The sequence below is a fragment of the Neolamprologus multifasciatus genome, chromosome 20 (assembly GCF_963576455.1).
Source record: "Neolamprologus multifasciatus chromosome 20, fNeoMul1.2, whole genome shotgun sequence".
Lineage (NCBI taxonomy): Eukaryota > Metazoa > Chordata > Actinopteri > Cichliformes > Cichlidae > Neolamprologus > Neolamprologus multifasciatus.
Window position 1 is genome coordinate 26,881,168 of NC_140458.1, and position 18,280 is coordinate 26,899,447.

The 18,280-nt window shown below is 41.2% G+C and overlaps 1 long non-coding RNA gene across 1 annotated transcript; it reads right to left on the reverse strand.

Annotated features, from left to right (window-relative positions):
• Positions 1-11,641: 11,641 nt before the first annotated feature.
• Positions 11,642-12,905, reverse strand: LOC146495063 (uncharacterized). Its single transcript, XR_014871636.1, has 2 exons — positions 12,364-12,905; positions 11,642-12,285 (listed from the first exon to the last, which is right to left on the reverse strand). It is a non-coding gene; the product is annotated as an uncharacterized LOC146495063 (long non-coding RNA).
• Between the last annotated feature and the right edge of the window lie 5,375 nt (positions 12,906-18,280).

Here is an 18,280-nt window from a genome sequence, read left to right on the forward strand (position 1 = left end):
GCTAGTTTCCTCTTTCTGGTGAGAAGTGGGCCCAAAAACAAAGAAGAGAGAACGGACTCGCGACAGAAAAGCCGATCAGTCTGATCATAAGCAGTTTCAGATTGAAGTAGCAGCAGGAGAGAGAGAGAAGAGGCAGTTGGTCTATATATCGGTGTTAAGCTTAACGCGGGGAATGCTTTACAAGACATTCAGAGATGAACTTACACACTTGCTTGTACTTCTCTCTGAGATAACTTCCTCGGAGATGAAAATGTTTGCTAGCAGGCTACAAATACACACAGCCAGCTCTATCACGTGACCACACTGCTCCGGCTCGCCATGTCGCCAATGTTTTTGTGAGAGTGCTTTTTTTTGATATTTAATGGATCGATTACATTTTTTATTTGTCTCTGATAATCCGATCCAGTAATTGAGGTCTGTATCGGACCGATACCGATACGTAATATCGGATCGGTCCATCCTAATTGTGACACTATGGTACAAGGTACACAATGTATGAAAAGATCTTTACTGCAGATACTACTATGGCTCTGCAGATTTTTTTCTTTTATTTTAACCTATGTTGCCTCACCTTGAGGTTGGCAAATCAGTTTTGGTGAACTATCTCAAGCGTTTTAACAGTTTCTGTTGTGCCTGTCACTATTCCCTGTCTGTTTTCTTACCTGGTTCTTCCTGACCTTGTACTTTCTCCTCACGTTCCCCTCTTTCCTCCTCTCTCCCTCTTTGGACTGACAATCATACACAAATAGATTGTATTCAATTAGATGAAAAAATTACATTAATATTAAAAAAATATATTATTAACCTTGACCATCCTTTAAAATTTATACCAATCCTTTGCCCTTCGTACCCAAGCGGGTACCAAGACAAAAGGTGATATAGCAATATCATATATGATTTTTTTTTTTTTTTACATCAGATCTTTTAAACAACTTCAGACCTAACCACAGATATAAAGTTTTTCATTATTTTTTAAATATTTTTTAGGTTTTTATGGCTTTATTGTTATAAAAAACCCTGTTTTTTGGGGGTGAAAAACCCATAATATGCAATATTTTCAAAAAATTAGTTGCAAATGGAAATATTTGGCATGAGGTTATTACAGCCTTGAATAGGTAAATAATTCATAACAACATTGATTTGGATGCATTATTATTTTTGGAGCAATAAGAGATTTTCCAAAATTACACCCATCCTTTGCCTTTCGTACCCAAACGGGTCCCCTGACAAAAGGTGATATAGCAATATCATATATGATTTTTTTTTTTTTTTTTCACATCAGATCTTTTAAACAACTTCAGACCTAACCACAGATATAAAGTTTTTCATTATTTTTTAAATATTTTTTAGGTTTTTATGGCTTTATTGTTATAAAAAACCCTGTTTTTTGGGGGTGAAAAACCCATAATATGCAATATTTTCAAAAAATTAGTTGCAAATGGAAATATTTGGCATGAGGTTATTACAGCCTTGAATAGGTAAATAATTCATAACAACATTGATTTGGATGCATTATTATTTTTGGAGCAATAAGAGATTTTCCAAAATTACACCCATCCTTTGCCTTTCGTACCCAAACGGGTCCCCTGACAAAAGGTGATATAGCAATATCATATATGATTTTTTTTTTCTTTTTTTTTCACATCAGATCTTTTAAACAACTTCAGACCTAACCACAGATATAAAGTTTTTCATTATTTTTTAAATATTTTTTAGGTTTTTATGGCTTTATTGTTACAAAAAACCCTGTTTTTTTGGGGTGAAAAACCCATAATATGCAATATTTTCAAAAAATTAGTTGCAAATGGAAATATTTGGCATGAGGTTATTACAGCCTTGAATAGGTAAATAATTCATAACAACATTGATTTGGATGCATTATTAATTTTGGAACAATGAAAATTTATTGCAAAAACAAACTGAACTAAGCTAAACAAACAAAAAACAAACTGAACAAAGATGTTATTTACATCTTATAACATGAACAAACTGAACTAAGCTTAACAAACAAAAGAACAAACTGAACAAAGATGTTATTTACATTTTATAACATGAACCGCAAAGCATTTTCCAATGCACTTTGCAGACCGGGGCACCACATTTGCAGCAGCTCGTTCGGATTCTCCTGCGCCTTTTACACGATGTGCACTGGTTTCGTATCAGGGAACGCTGCTGCTCTCCTCCTCCTGCTGCTGCTCCTGCTGCCCCTGCTGCTGATCTTTGCCCTGGGCCTGTAAGACCAGGCTGGCTGCAAATGGTGTTCTGGGGAGCCGTGTTCTCTTCACCATTGTTGGGGTGATAAGGGCTCTGCCAACCTCGTCAATGAACAGACGCCGCCTGTAGCGCTTTCCTCTGTTCCACTCTGGTTCTACAGCGGTGAAGAGGATGAAAGCATTGTAGAGGCTGACATCGATCATGTGGTAGAGCAGACACATGGGCCACCTACGTGTCTGCCGACGGCAGGAGTAGGTGCCACAAACCTGCAAAACAAAAAGAAATGATCAGATGACATGAATAGATTTATACAGCCATAGGCAAGAGATTCTTTCTGCCTGTAGGCGTCAAACTAGACACCCCCCCCCCGTAACTATCAAAACTATCATAGTCTAAAATTGTCATCTCATATCAAAACTATCATAATCACATTATCTGACTTTATCAGTTATAACGATTAGAAACAGTAAACAATTTGGCAAATGAATGACTTATAATTGTGCTTACCTGGTCCAGATGATCCACAGCCCCTTTGCATTTGTTGTAATCCAGGATGATCTGGGGCTTTTTCTTTCCAGAGTCCTGGACTTGTGGCTCACGGTGCCTGGTGCTCAGCACAACAACATTCTTTCTTTTCTTGGGGACGCAAGATACGACAGCCCTGTTGCAGCTAAAGCCAAAGACAGACGACAGAACGTCTCTGTCTCGAATGTTCAGAAGCTGTGGGGGCAGCTCAGGTTTATTCAACCGTAGCGTGCCCACCAGGGCCATCCTCCTCTTCCTCAATTCCTCTGCAAGAGGAAATGAAGTAAAAAAATTGTCAGTGGTGACTGTGTGGCCCTGCAGCCCCTCTGTTAACTCCAGCACCACCCGCATGCCTTGGTTCATCTCTCTGTTCGCTGATGCAGACTTTCCCGTATAGACTTGAAGCCTCCAGGCATAGGAGGTCTGCACATCGCAGAGGGCCCAGATCTTCAACCCATATTTAGCCGGTTTGGAGGGCATATACTGCTTGAATGAACAGCGGCCCTTAAAAGGGACCAGCTGATCTACACAGATATCCCTCCCTGGGTTGAAAAATTTGGGCAGGCGGTCGCTCCACTTGCTCCATAAATCTTTTATTGGAGTCAGCTTGTCCCCCCTGTAGCGACCTGGACGAGAAAGTCGATCATCGAATCTGATTGCCAGATTAATTTGCGCAAATCTTTTCTTCGACATGGTGGCAGGAAAAAGAACTCGTCCTGTCTCCCCATCCCACAGGCTTGTTGTTGATTCATGTTGGGACCTGTACAGGCCAGCCAGGACCAGAAGCCCCATGTAGGCTCGCAGCTCCTCCTCATCTGTGTCCTTCCACTCTTTCACCGACCTCACCGACCTCTTTTATTGGAGTCAGCTTGTCCCCCCTGTAGCGACCTGGACGAGAAAGTCGATCATCGAATCTGATTGCCAGATTAATTTGCGCAAATCTTTTCTTCGACATGGTGGCAGGAAAAAGAACTCGTCCTGTCTCCCCATCCCACAGGCTTGTTGTTGATTCATGTTGGGACCTGTACAGGCCAGCCAGGACCAGAAGCCCCATGTAGGCTCGCAGCTCCTCCTCATCTGTGTCCTTCCACTCTTTCACCGACCTCTGCCCTGCAGGTTTGTAAAATGCAGGATTAACTGCATAATGTCCTCTGCAAAAAAAAGGTTGAATGTGCTCACAGGGCTACTGATCCTAGCAATCGCATAATGCGTTGGTCCTGGGGTCAAAATGGGAGGAGGAAAAAATGGTAGGACCTCTTCATGGGTGGGTTGCCACATGAATTCTCCATTTTTAGATCTCCAGTCTTGTCTCTTCCTCCTGCTCTTCTTCCTCCTCCTCAGACGAGCTGCAAAGCTCCTCGGTGCCTGGCAAATATTCCTCCCCTTCTTCGCTGTCAGAAGTATCTCCACTGCCTGAGGTATCATTTTCACTTTCTGAAGAGTGCAAAACTGCAGCAACAGCCTCCTCTAAACTGAGTGTGCGCTTCATGGTGTCTGTGCAGAAATGACCACTAAGACCAGGCTGCAAAGTATTCTCATAGACTTCAAAGGTGCACCTGCATAAACATGCTATACCATGCATCCAATAAGAGAGAGGAGGCTCTCTCTTGATCAAGAAAAAACATAAACACAGTCCCTTTGGCCTGATCTCTCTCCCTCTCTCTCTCTCTCTCTCTCACTCACTCACACACACACACACACACACACACACGCACACACACACACACACACACAATACCATGGTGGTTAGATGTTTTATTGTCATGCATTTTGCAAGGTAAGATAACCACGTCCTGCATTCAAAACCACTGAAAATGTCTATGGTGGTGCTGTGCCTAATATTGTGCTCATTTGATCCAAAACCTATTTTTCCTTTATTTTGAAGGCAGAGGCTTAGATCCATTAGGTATTCACGAGAAAAGCATTATCACATGTCAGGATTACAGTATATCGAAAATATGTGATTATAATGGGAGTCAATGGGGCCCAAGCGGGTACAAGGGTAACAGGAGGTAGTAAATATGTGAATCTCCTTTACTATGCACCACACCATAGAGGGGATCATTGAATTTAAAAAAATAATCCTAAAATACACATCCTGGCCAAGTATCATGCAACTGGTCTTTAAAATGACTGATATATTGAGAATCAAAAATCCAAAAGTACCCAAGCGGGTACCATTTTTCGCTAGGGTAACACGATCACTAATAAAAAAAAGTCCTCTTACAGTTTACTTTCAACCAAAAGGCAAATAACCAAACCACATGAACATCTAATAAAAGATATAAACACTGATCCAACATTATCCTTTATTGACGGATCATTTGTTCTTACACTTTTACCTGAATGTTGTTCCTGGGTTTAATATCGGCACATGCACATATGACAAAATAACCAACTTCTCTCATTCCATTTCAAACAGGACAGTGGCAACAACAGTAGGCTACGGACAATTTTAAGTTTTAGATTTTAAATAGGCTGCATAAATTTTCAATGGGAGCAACAGGACGGTCAAATGTTGCTGATTTTACTACAGAGCAGGACGGATTGTAGGGTAGCAAACATCGTTGGAAACGACGTTTTCAACACTGCAGGTTACCTGGGTGTAATGTTTCTCAGCTAAAAGGAAACATGGTCTGACTCCTACCTAAATGTATAAAGAGCAACTGAAGGTTAAATGCAGTTAACATGTCCTGTTTTAAGCCAGGCACTTACACCTCCGATCCGCTGCGTCTAAAGCTACCTTCGCTCTGGCAGCAAGGGGCTAGAGCCAGAGTAGGGGAGAGGCGTGTGACAGCAAAGAAATGATTGCTCAAATATAAGTTACCTTACTTTTCTATGAAGTTTATATGTTTGTAAAAAATAAAGTAAATCATCTGCTCTAAACAGGTTTAAATAGACTCAAGTTTCCTTTTATAATTTTCTTGAAAACATGTTTTTGGGGTGTTTTGCAAAACTGTGAGTTTCCTCAGTTACCCACTTTTTCACTTCACTTAAAAAAACTTGCAGATCTGGCATATTGATCTCAGGTTTGATAGCGTATCTGTGGACAGTCAGCTTAAAAGAAGAATTTGCAAAGTTCATTGTATTTATTTAAGATAATTTTTGACAGTCACAGCTGTGGGCACCATAAATTATTTTATAAGACATTTATCACAGACTATAGACTGACAGGACTACGAGAAACACCTTTTAGTTATTGTTCCTTTTTAGTCGTCTAAAAAAATGTTAATATAAAAGCATAGGTTTATCCGTTTTAAAGACACAGATAATTTAAGACACAATTACACAAGTATATTTCAAGAAGACATTGTAAGCAAACATTTAGGGGCTGTCGTTTCACATGTTGCTCCTCCTATCAAGTGTTAGAGTCACCTTCCAGGTTTCCAGGTCACTTACTCAGTATATGTACTTGGACTGTACAATACATTACATTACAATACATTAAAAATCTTTATTTCTAGACATATAGCACTGACTGGAGTTCATAATTTGAAGCATTAAAAGTCGGATTCTGTAACAAAAAAATAAATGATTGTGATTGTTGATTTCTTGCTAGTTATTAACTTTTACCATTGCATTTACCATCATTGCAGCTTCTGATGATTTCTTTGATTTTAATATTTGTCCAGAGCTTCATCTATAATAACTGTAAGGTTAACAGTACTCTTGTCTGAATTATCTCTGTGTTTATGTGTGTGAGGGAAGACTCTCTAACAGAGTCCCAAAAGTCCAACACATGTTATCCTGTTTTTAGAGACATAATTTGTGCAGCATATACAGAATCTAACCAAACATTAAAGGATTATTCAGCCTTCTAATCTCTCTAATTTATTGTGTTTTACAATGATGGACATGTCGTCCATACAGAAGATAATCAGTATTAAGACATCAGTCACAGCTGAATTTCTTTTTAATCTTGCATTAGTCCCACTTGTCCAGCAGATGTCCTTGTTATGTCTTCTGCACATCTTGCTTGTTTGTACGTCTCAACCATGCTTTGACCAGATCATTCAGCCTTCCTTCTTTTATTTAAAACTATGAACCATTTAATCCAGTAGACCATGTAGTGGCGTTATTGCAGCCTTCAACGTGTCATTTTCAGATGGTTGTTTGTTCTGCTTTTTTTTCCCCCTTTAGCTTGTGTCACTTTGTGGCTGTATCTTCATCTCCCTGTTTTAATTTTGATGCTGTTTGCAGTCATTAAAATCTCCTTTTTGTTTTTTTGTTTTTTAATTTTTTTTTTGCATCTAACATTTCCAGCTCTAAATGTTAACTAGAAAAGAGTAATAATTAGGCAGAACCCCTTGAAACTCACTTAAAAGTATGTGAAGACAAGATTCCCCCTGGTGAAAAAAAACAAAACGAAAAAACAAACAAAAAACAACAACAATTAGGGAACAGTAAAATCCAATCTCTACAGCCTTAAACAACAAATAATAGTAATAAAATAATATCTAAACCACAGAGAGGAGTATACACTAGAGCAGGAGTGTCGAACTCCAGACCTTGAGGGCCGGTGTCCTGCAAGTTTTAAATATCACCCTGGGTCAACACACCTGAAACAAATGATTAGTTCATTATCAGGCTTCTGGAGAACTTCAAGACATGTTGGCTGTATCCCAATTCAGGGTCTGCAGCCTTAAAGTACGCAGCCTTAACGGTCCACAAGTGCCGCGTACTCAAAGACCACTAAGGCCGGAAGTGAGAGGCTTGTGAAATGGGACGTCTAGCCTCCGTTGCTAGGCAACCTGATTGCTAGGCAACCCGGTTGCTAGGCGGTTGCTAGGCAACCTGGTTGCTAGGCGGTTGCTAGGCTAGGCGGTTGCCAGGCAACCCGGTCGCTAGGCAACCCGGTTGCTAGGCAACGTTTCATACAGCTTTGTTTGACAGAAATGAAGGACAAAATCTTTTGTTCATTTGTGACTGTGAAATCATGATTATTGGGCTTCACTTCTGTACTGAACAGTCATTTAATGAATAACTGGCTTGGTTCAGAATTAATTGTGCGTGTGTCAAAAAAATTCAACACACTGCTTCAGAAGCACTGTGTCGAAGCTTGATTCGTTTGGCCAGAGTCACGTGATCAGTGACGTCCGAAGCTTCATTTAGAACCTAACTGCTTCGGTGTCTGATTCACTGGTTTATAAGGAAGTGAATCATTTGCGGGATTTGTGGAGTGTTTTGATGGTGACAGATAGCAAACCACTGATATTTATACTGAGAGATTTGGAGCGAGCGAGGAATAGAAGAGTTTCTGTCATGTGGGAGTATTTTGAGTTGATTTTGGTCAATCGGGTAGGTTTTCCAGCTTTGTGTTCTTGTTGTTTGCCTTTGTATTGTGCGTGTTTAATTTATCTGAAAATGGGAAAAACTTAAAATGTCAAAAATCTGCTTTTTAAAATATAAATATAATTAAATAACTTTAGAAAGACTCCTCCATTGCCGAAGCTGCTGCTTTGAGCTGCGGCCGCAAGGTGGTTGGTGCCTGCCGTGGTGGTAATCCCCGAACCAAATGGTGGACACCAGAGGTGAAGGGAGCCACCAGGCTGAAGAAGGAGTCCTATCGGGCTTGGTTAGCCTGTCGGACTCCGGAGGCAGCCGACAGGTATCGACAGGCCAAGCGGAATGCGGCTCGGGCAGTGGCTGAAGCAAAAACTCGGGTGTGGGAGGAGTTCGGAGAGGCCATGGAAAAAGACTTTCGGACTGCCTCGAAGAGGTTCTGGCAAACTGTCAGGGCGTCTCAGGAGGGGAAAGCGGTGCTCTACCTGCACTGTGTATAGTGCTGGCGGAGTGCTGCTGACGTCGACTGAGAAAATTGTCAGGCGGTGGAAGGAATACTTTGAGGACCTCCTTAATCCCACTGACGCGTCTTCCGACGAGGAAGCAGAGTCTGGGGACGAGGGGAATGACCCGCCAATTTCCGGGGGCGAGGTCACTGAGGCAGTTAAACAACTCCTTGGTGGCAGAGCCCCTGGTGTTGATGAGGTCCGCCCCGAGTTCCTGAAGGCTCTGGACGTTGTAGGGCTGTCCTGGTTGACACGCCTCTGCAATGTTGCGTGGAGATCAGGGGCAGTACCCGTGGATTGGCAGACCGGGGTGGTGGTCCCCATCTTTAAGAAGGGGGACCGGAGGGTGTGTTCCAACTACAGGGGGATCACACTCCTCAGCCTCCCCGGGAAAGTCTATGCCAGGGTGCTGGAAAGGAGAGTTCGTCCGCTAGTCGAACCTCTGATGCAGGAGGAACAATGCGGTTTTCGTCCTGGTCGCGGAACACTGGACCAGCTCTTCATCCTCTCGAGGATACTTGAGGGTGCATGGGAGTTTGCCCAACCAGTCTACATGTGTTTTGTGGACTTGGAGAAGGCATTCGACCGTGTCCCTCGGGGTGTCCTGTGGGAGGTGTTGCGGGAGTATGGGGTGTCTGGCCCATTGCTACGGGCCATTCGATCCCTATACAACCATTGCAAGAGCTTGGTTCGCATTGCCGGCAATAAGTCGGACTCGTTCCCGGTGGGTGATGGGCTCCGCCAGGGCTGCCCTTTGTCACCGGTTCTGTTCATAATTTTTATGGACAGGATTTCTAGGCGCAGCCAAGTGGCGGAGGGCTTTCGCTTTGGTGGCCTCAGGATGTCATCTCTGATCTTTGCGGATGATGTGGTTCTGTTGGCTTCATCGGGTGAGGGCCTCCAGCTCGCACTGGAGCGGTTCGCAGCCTAGTGTGAAGCAGCGGGAATGAGGATCAGCACCTCCAAATCTGAGGCCATGGTTCTCAGCCGGAAAAGGGTGGAGTGCCCACTCCGGGTCGGGGATGAGGTCCTGCCCCAAGTGGAGGAGTTCAAGTATCTCGGGGTCTTGTTCGCGAGTGATGGGAGAAGGGAGCCGGAGATCGACAGACGGATTGGGGCTGCAGCTGCAGTAATGCAGACGCTGCACCGGTCCGTCGTGGTGAAGAGGGAGCTGAGTGTAAAAGCGAAGCTCTCAATTTACCGGTCGATCTACGTCCCTACCCTCACCTATGGCCACGAGCTGTGGGTAGTGACCGAAAGGACGAGATCGCGGATACAAGCGGCGGAAATGAGCTTCCTCCGAAGGGTGGCTGGCATCTCCCTTAGAGATAGGGTGAGAAGTTCGGCCATCCGGGAGGGGCTCAGAGTAGAGCCGCTGCTGCTCCACATCGAAAGGAGCCAGCTGAGGTGGTTTGGGCATCTGACAAGGATGCCCCCTGGGCGCCTCCTGGGTGAGGTGTTCCAGGCATGTCCCACCGGGAGGAGGCCCCGGGGCAGACCCAGGACACGCTGGAGAGATTATATCTCTCGGCTGGCCTGGGAACGCCTTGGTGTTCCCCCGGATGAGCTGGAGGAGGTGGCTGGGGAGAGGGAGGTCTGGGCCTCTTTGCTTAGGGCTGCTGCCCCCGCGACCCGGCCCCGGATAAAGCTAATGAAGATGGATGGATGGATAGAAAGACTCCCATTTGACTCTTTACATTTAATGTTATAAAAAAATATTTTTTATTTTTTAAATAATCTTAAACTGTTAGTCTGCAAAATGTGCAGCAATTTAATTTATTTATCCTCTTTAGCTGATAGTTTGTGAGGCCCAGGTAGACTGTATAACTGCATCTCTACCAGTTTTTCTGCACTCCAGGCTCTTCTGTTCCATGTGAGGGGATTTTCCTTAAGGCAGGAGAAATTATCTCCATGAAAAGAAACAGGTTCGGCCATCGCACAGTGGAACAAATTTTCTTCTTAAATAAAGGTTTAAAAGGGTTACCTTAAATGCATCATGTTGTAATTTGCAAGTTCATAAGCATTTTCAAGCAGAGGCCTGACCTGTCTCCCCAATGGGATGTTTGTGTATTGTATGTACAGTCGGCAAGGTCTGTCATCTCGGTTGTGGGCAAAAGACCTGCAACTGACAAATAAAGGCTATCTCATCATCTCATTTTCCCTTTCCAGTTCACAATCAATTCTACCCCCAGGTCAAAAATATGTATAGGAAAATTTCCCTAATATAATATTATTTATAAATATACCCCTCCGGCGATTAACTGAAGTATATGGAGGCGGGACCTCACAGCAGAAGCATACTCCATAATGTGTTGTACCAGGGGCGATTCTAGGATCAGAGCTTTGGGGGGGCTGAGCACCCAGAGAGCTGCCCAGCCAGGCAAGATGGCTTTACTCGTCACAATGAGACTTCTTCCCTGTCTCTGTCAGTCCCTGCATCCTTAAATGTCTCCAGTTGTCCCTAGTTCCCTCTGACTGTCTCCTTGGTGCATTTATGATGAATGATGATCATAGTGAGTAAGAAGTAAACTGAGCCGCATTTCTTGGACAGAGATTCACTTTAATGTGTATGTATAATACAATACAGATATATAAAAATACACTCCAAAAATAGAGTCCTTGAAATGTACAAATCTAGAAAATATTGATAAAAAATTATAAAAATGGAGGCAACTTTGCCTATGTGTCATGATTCTGGGTCTTTTGACCCAGCGTTTTAAGTTTGAGTTTATTTTGTTCATTAGGTTATCTAAGTTCATTTGTTTATTAGATTGCCCTTGTGTGTCCAACCCCTGTTAAGTCTCCCTTGTCCTTCATGTGCTTCATGTCTGTGTTTCTTATGTTGTCATGTTTGCGTTTCATTATGTTTCCCATTTTATTTTGAAAGAGGTCCTGTGTTCCTGCATTTTTTTTTACTCTTCCCCTGTGGCGTTGTTATGTTCATGTTGTGTCTACTGTGCCTTTCTGTTCCATGTTTCAGGTCCCTATGTTCTGTCTCCCCAGTCTGTTAAGTTTACATGTCTTGAGTTCCGTGAGTGTGTTTCCTGTTTTACTTTCACAGTCTGTTCTATGTTAATGTTTCTAGTTTTGCTTCCCTTGTCTCGTCCTGCCTAATTACTCCCAGCTGTGCTCTCCTCCTGTGGCTCATTCCCCCTCGTTATCCCTCAGTGTATTTAAGCCCCATGTTTCTCTTTGTCAGTGTTGCGTCCTCCCTCATAGCTAGGGATGGGTATTGATAAGATATTCACGATTCCGATTCCATTTTCGATTCTGTTTAACGATTCGATTCTTTATCGATTCTCTTATCGATTATTTTTTTTTAAAAAAAGGAGAACACTAAGGTCAATTAGCTTAGATCTTTGTTTTATATCTTCTCTTTGAACAAGATAGAAATTTAGGAGTAACATGGCCTTACAAACCCAACAGTGAGATCTTAACAGATCCAACCTACGGCTCTTCAATGGGGTGTCACAGGGTCCCCAGGAAAAAAAATTGTGAATGTAAAATAATAAAATAAATATTCTTCTGTAGCAATTACACAAGAATATCCAATAATGTCCCTGCCTACAATTAAACACATTCACTTACCGAAAATCGGGGGCATCTGCTGTGGCAAATGGGTGCAAGCCTTTTACCACAAACTTAGTCACTGCTCGGTGACATTCGTCTATCCTGGCCTGAAAGGAGACGCTACCGGTAGACTGCAGCGAGAACTGCCAGCATCTGAGCCAGACTCTGTCTGTCTCATCATGGTCACCTAAATGCACAGTAATGGATGGTTTTGTAATAAGGCAGATCGCGCTAACATAATATGCACTGTTAGTTGATTATTTACCTGCCGTATTAACGGGAGAGGACGTGCAAACGTTACCGCTGCTGCTGGGTTGAGATTCACGAGTCCGGAGCAGAATTAAAAACACGACATTTATTTAAGCAAGCATTATTTTGTGAGCAAATGCTTTTGCATATTCGTAGTGTTTCCTCCCTTAAATGAAATATCTACTTTGCAAGTATTGCAAGTTGCCCTGTTGTCATCCGTTCTCGTAAAGTATAACCAAACTTTTTAGCGTTTGAGCCGCCATGTTTCCTGCCAGGTAAATGACGCTCCGCAAAGTGGTGACGTCATTCGGGGCGACTGGAATCGATAAGGGAATCGTGTGCAAAAATGGCAAACGATTCCAAGGAATTGAAACAGTGGGAACCGGTTCTCAACAAGAACCGGTTTTCGATACCCATCCCTACTCATAGCTGTGTGATTTTTCCCTCTGGCGCCTTGTGCTTTAGTTTTCCTGGTTTAGTTTTGTATTGTTTTTCGTGTCCCACTCCACACCAGCAATAAAGCTGAGTTTACTTTTTGTCTCTGCGAGTTTGCGTTTGGGTCCTACTCTTGCCTACACACAGCCGTATTGTGACACTATGGTACAATGTACACAATGTATGAAAAGATCTTTACTGCAGATACTACTATGGCTCTGCAGATTTTTTTCTTTTATTTTAACCTATGTTGCCTCACCTTGAGGTTGGCAAATCAGTTTTGGTGAACTATCTCAAGCATTTTAACAGTTTCTGTTGTGCCTGTCACTATTCCCTGTCTGTTTCTTACCTGGTTCTTCCTGACCTTGTACTTTCTCCTCACGTTCCCCTCTTTCCTCCTCTCTCCCTCTTTGGACTGACAATCATACACAAATAGATTGTATTCAATTAGATGAAAAAATTACATTAATATGAAAAAAATATATTATTAAGATCACTAATAAAAAAAAGTCCTCTTACAGTTTACTTTCAACCAAAAGGCAAATAACCAAACCACATGAACATCTAATAAAAGATATAAACACTGATCCAACATTATCCTTTATTGACGGATCATTTGTTCTTACACTTTTACCTGAATGTTGTTCCTGGGTTTAATATCGGCACATGCACATATGACAAAATAACCAACTTCTCTCATTCCATTTCAAACAGGACAGTGGCAACAACAGTAGGCTACGGACAATTTTAAGTTTTAGATTTTAAATAGGCTGCATAAATTTCAATGGGAGCAACAGGACGGTCAAATGTTGCTGATTTTACTACAGAGCAGGACGGATTGTAGGGTAGCAAACATCGTCGGAAAACACGTTTTCAACACTGCAGGTTACCTGGGTGTAATGTTTCTCAGCTAAAAGGAAACATGGTCTGACTCCTACCTAAATATATAAAGAGCAACTGAAGGTTAAATGCAGTTAACATGTCCTGTTTTAAGCCAGGCACTTACACCTCCGCTCCGCTAAGCTACCTTCGCTCTGGCAGCAAGGGGCTAGAGCCAGAGTAGGGGAGAGGCGTGTGACAGCAAAGAAATGATTGCTCAAATATAAGTTACCTTACTTTTTCTATGAAGTTTATATGTTTGTAAAAAATAAAGTAAATCATCTGCTCTAAACAGGTTTAAATAGACTCAAGTTTCCTTTTATAATTTTCTTGAAAACATGTTTTTGGGGTGTTTTGCAAAACTGTGAGTTTCCTCAGTTACCCACTTTTTCACTTCACTTAAAAAAACTTGCAGATCTGGCATATTGATCTCAGGTTTGATAGCGTATCTGTGGACAGTCAGCTTAAAGAAGAATTTGCAAAGTTCATTGTATTTATTTAAGATAATTTTTGACAGTCACAGCTGTGGCACATAAATTATTTTTATAAGACATTTATCACAGACTATAGACTGACAGGACTACGAGAAACACCTTTTAGTTATTGTTCCTTTTTAGTCGTCTAAAAAAATGTTAATATAAAAGCATAGGTTTATCTGTTTTAAAGACACAGATAATTTAAGACACAATTACACAAGTATATTTCAAGAAGACATTGTAAGCAAACATTTAGGGGCTGTCGTTTCACATGTTGCTCCTCCTATCAAGCGTTAGAGTCACCTTCCAGGTTTCCAGGTCACTTACTCAGTATATGTACTTGGACTGTACAATACATTACATTACAATACATTAAAAATCTTTATTTCTAGACATATAGCACTGACTGGAGTTCATAATTTGAAGCATTAAAAGTCGGATTCTGTAACAAAAAATAAATGATTGTGATTGTTGATTTCTTGCTAGTTATTAACTTTTACCATTGCATTTACCATCATTGCAGCTTCTGATGATTTCTTTGATTTTAATATTTGTCCAGAGCTTCATCTATAATAACTGTAAGGTTAACAGTACTCTTGTCTGAATTATCTCTGTGTTTATGTGTGTGTGAGGGAAGACTCTCTAACAGAGTCCCAAAAGTCCAACACATGTTATCCTGTTTTTAGAGACATAATTTGTGCAGCATATACAGAATCTAACCAAACATTAAAGGATTATTCAGCCTTCTAATCTCTCTAATTTATTGTGTTTTACAATGATGCAGGCACGTGCAGAGGGGGGGGGGGCTAGAGGGGCTTGAGCACCCGCCCCTTTCCTGATGGGTGCCCAAAGTGCCCTTTTGTTGAGGCAAATTTTAAAAACATTTTTTTTTTATGTGTGTGTGCGTGCGGAGTCCTGTCTGTGCCCTTCAACAATAATATTTAACTATTAATCACAGTTTTGCTAAATAAAAGGATCTGGCTTGCATCAGTCACATGATCACATTTAACCAATGATCGCCCTTGACGACAGAACGCGCTGGTTACGAGCCGGGAACGAGCTCACAAAGAGCACGCGCATTTTTAGCGGTCCGGAGCTGCAGGAGAAACACCAAGTTAACTCAGAGACACAGACTGATGCGACACAACCAGTAAGTAGGTGTACAGCGTACACTGTAGTGTATAGCACACAGGAGTATTGGCTTATTATGTACACGTTGGTAAGTTGAAACAAACGAGCGTGCTGTGTGTGCAACAGCGTGACATTACCTGTCCTTTTATTAACTGCACAAGTAGTGCTGGTCATAGCTGCTGGCTACCTGTGTAAGGCTGTCATGGGTCTGTAGCTCTGTCACCGTTTTAGGGAACATATTTAGTTTTAAAGTAAGTTTCCGGGCTTTTCCTGCCTTTCTGGAGGGATTATATTTCACTAAAAAAACGATCTAATATGCATGTCCACATAATTATGCATGTCCACATAATTATGCATTATTATAATTATAATATATTAAAAAACACACGCTGTATTTTAAAGAACATACATTAAGAAGCAGATTATATTAGATTCATATTTTAAATAAGACAAAATTTGGATTTTACAGCAGTAAAATGATTGTATCTCTACAGTTTAATAAGCTTTGCCCCTGCACAGAGTGGATAGTGAAACAAATGGAATCATAAATACATTATTTCATATTTCATATTTATTACTTTCCCCTCCTCATTGCTTTATTATTGTAGCTCTAGTAATAAATAATAATGTAAGGATTCTGGATCAGCACCATGATGCCCATAGTATATACAGTATTCTGAAGAAGGTCTAAAATGTCACTGTGTGTGCGTGCATGTGTGTGTTTTATTTAGATGGATTTTTTTTAATTATTACTCATGATATAACATTGTCCAGACATGGCTGCTAAGGACATGAGGAGGAAACAGTAGGAGCTGTGTAAGGCTACTAAAGGCAGGGCTATAACATTTTTCTGTCATCATTTTATTATAGATTAAGTGCGAGAGTTGTTAGGTGTGGATAATTAGATTATAGTTTATTACAATAGCAAGTTGTGCCTTGTTCTCAGATAGACAGCAAGTGGAGAGTGATATATGAGATGATAGGATGGAAGGAAGAAGAGAATCAAAGAGTGATTCACAGGCAGAGCCTAAATTATTTCTCACAGTTTTTGTTGCCTTATGGTTCCAAGCGCTGTCACCAATCTTTGCATTTTGTTATTATCTCATGACACTTGTTTAATCAGCTACCATCTCTCCTGTGGACTTTTTATTGTCTACAGTCTCAGATCAACACAGCCCTGCCCTTCCCATATTAGATTCTTGATGAATGTGTGTTGTTGTTATTCAGCCTGGTTCAATGTGCCCCTTTTTAACTTTGAGCACCCGCCCCTTTAAACCTCTCTGCACGGCCCTGCAATGATGGACATGGTTGTCCATACAGAAGATAATCAGTATTAAGACATCAGTCACAGCTGAATTTCTTTTTAATCTTGCATTAGTCCCACTTGTCCAGCAGATGTCCTTGTTATGTCTTCTGCACATCTTGCTTGTTTGTACGTCTCAACCATGCTTTGACCAGATCATTCAGCCTTCCTTCTTTTATTTAAAACTATGAACCATTTAATCCAGTAGACCATCTTGTAGTGGCGTTATTGCAGCCTTCAACGTGTCATTTTCAGATGGTTGTTTGTTCTGCTTTTTTTCCCCCCTTTAGCTTGTGTCACTTTGTGGCTGTATCTTCATCTCCCTGTTTTAATTTTGATGCTGTTTGCAGTCATTAAAATCTCCTTTTTGTTTTTTTGTTTTTTTAATTTTTTTTTGCATCTAACATTTCCAGCTCTAAATGTTAACTAGAAAAGAGTAATAATTAGGCAGAACCCCTTGAAACTCACTTAAAAGTATGTGAAGACAAGATTCCCCCTGGTGAAAAAAAACAAAACGAAAAAACAAACAAAAAAAACAACAACAATTAGGGAACAGTAAAATCCAATCTCTACAGCCTTAAACAACAAATAATAGTAATAAAATAATATCTAAACCACAGAGAGGAGTATACACTAGAGCAGGAGTGTCGAACTCCAGACCTTGAGGGCCGGTGTCCTGCAAGTTTTAAATATCACCCTGGGTCAACACACCTGAAACAAATGATTAGTTCATTATCAGGCTTCTGGAGAACTTCAAGACATGTTGGCTGTATCCCAATTCAGGGTCTGCAGCCTTAAAGTACGCAGCCTTAACGGTCCACAAGTGCCGCGTACTCAAAGACCACTGAGGCCGGAAGTGAGAGGCTTGTGAAATTGTACGTCTAGCCTCCGTTGCTAGGCAACCCGGTTGCTAGGCAGTTGCTAGGCAACCTGGTTGCTAGGCAGTTGCTAGGCAACCTGGTTGCTAGGCGGTTGCTAGGCTAGGCGGTTGCCAGGCAACCCGGTCGCTAGGCAACCCGGTTGCTAGGCAACGTTTCATACAGCTTTGTTTGACAGAAATGAAGGACAAAATCTTTTGTTCATTTGTGACTGTGAAATCATGATTATTGGGCTTCACTTCTGTACTGAACAGTCATTTAATGAATAACTGGCTTGGTTCAGAATTAATTGTGCGTGCGTACACTGTAAACCCGAATGTTCAAAGTAATTAAATAGATTAAGTAGTGTATACTCAAAGTCTTTAAAAAGTTCTGTTAACTTAAATATGTCAAGTTCGTGTAACATGTTCTTCTTTTTGAGTAAATGAAACTAATAATTTTTGATTGAATTGAACTATTTCTATATTAAGTAAGCATCACTTAAAATCATAACTTAAGCACAACGTAACACAGTTAAGTTAGGACATATAAGAATGGTAAAGTTCTGTTATTAAAATATCTACATAACATTATAACCACAAAAAACATAGAACCATAGAACTTCTTGCTCGCAAATTTCAAAACAGAGCATATACACATATACAAAAAAAAAAAAACATGCTATTCAAAAACTCAGTGTGCACTGTCCCCTTTCTTCTAATCAACTTTCAGAACACATACATCAACTCTGTCCATTAACAGTTGCAATCACCACCTTTGCAGACATTCTCAGAATGTTCAGGACAGAAAGAACTTGTATAAAACTGAGCAACACTTGAAATTACGGTCAGA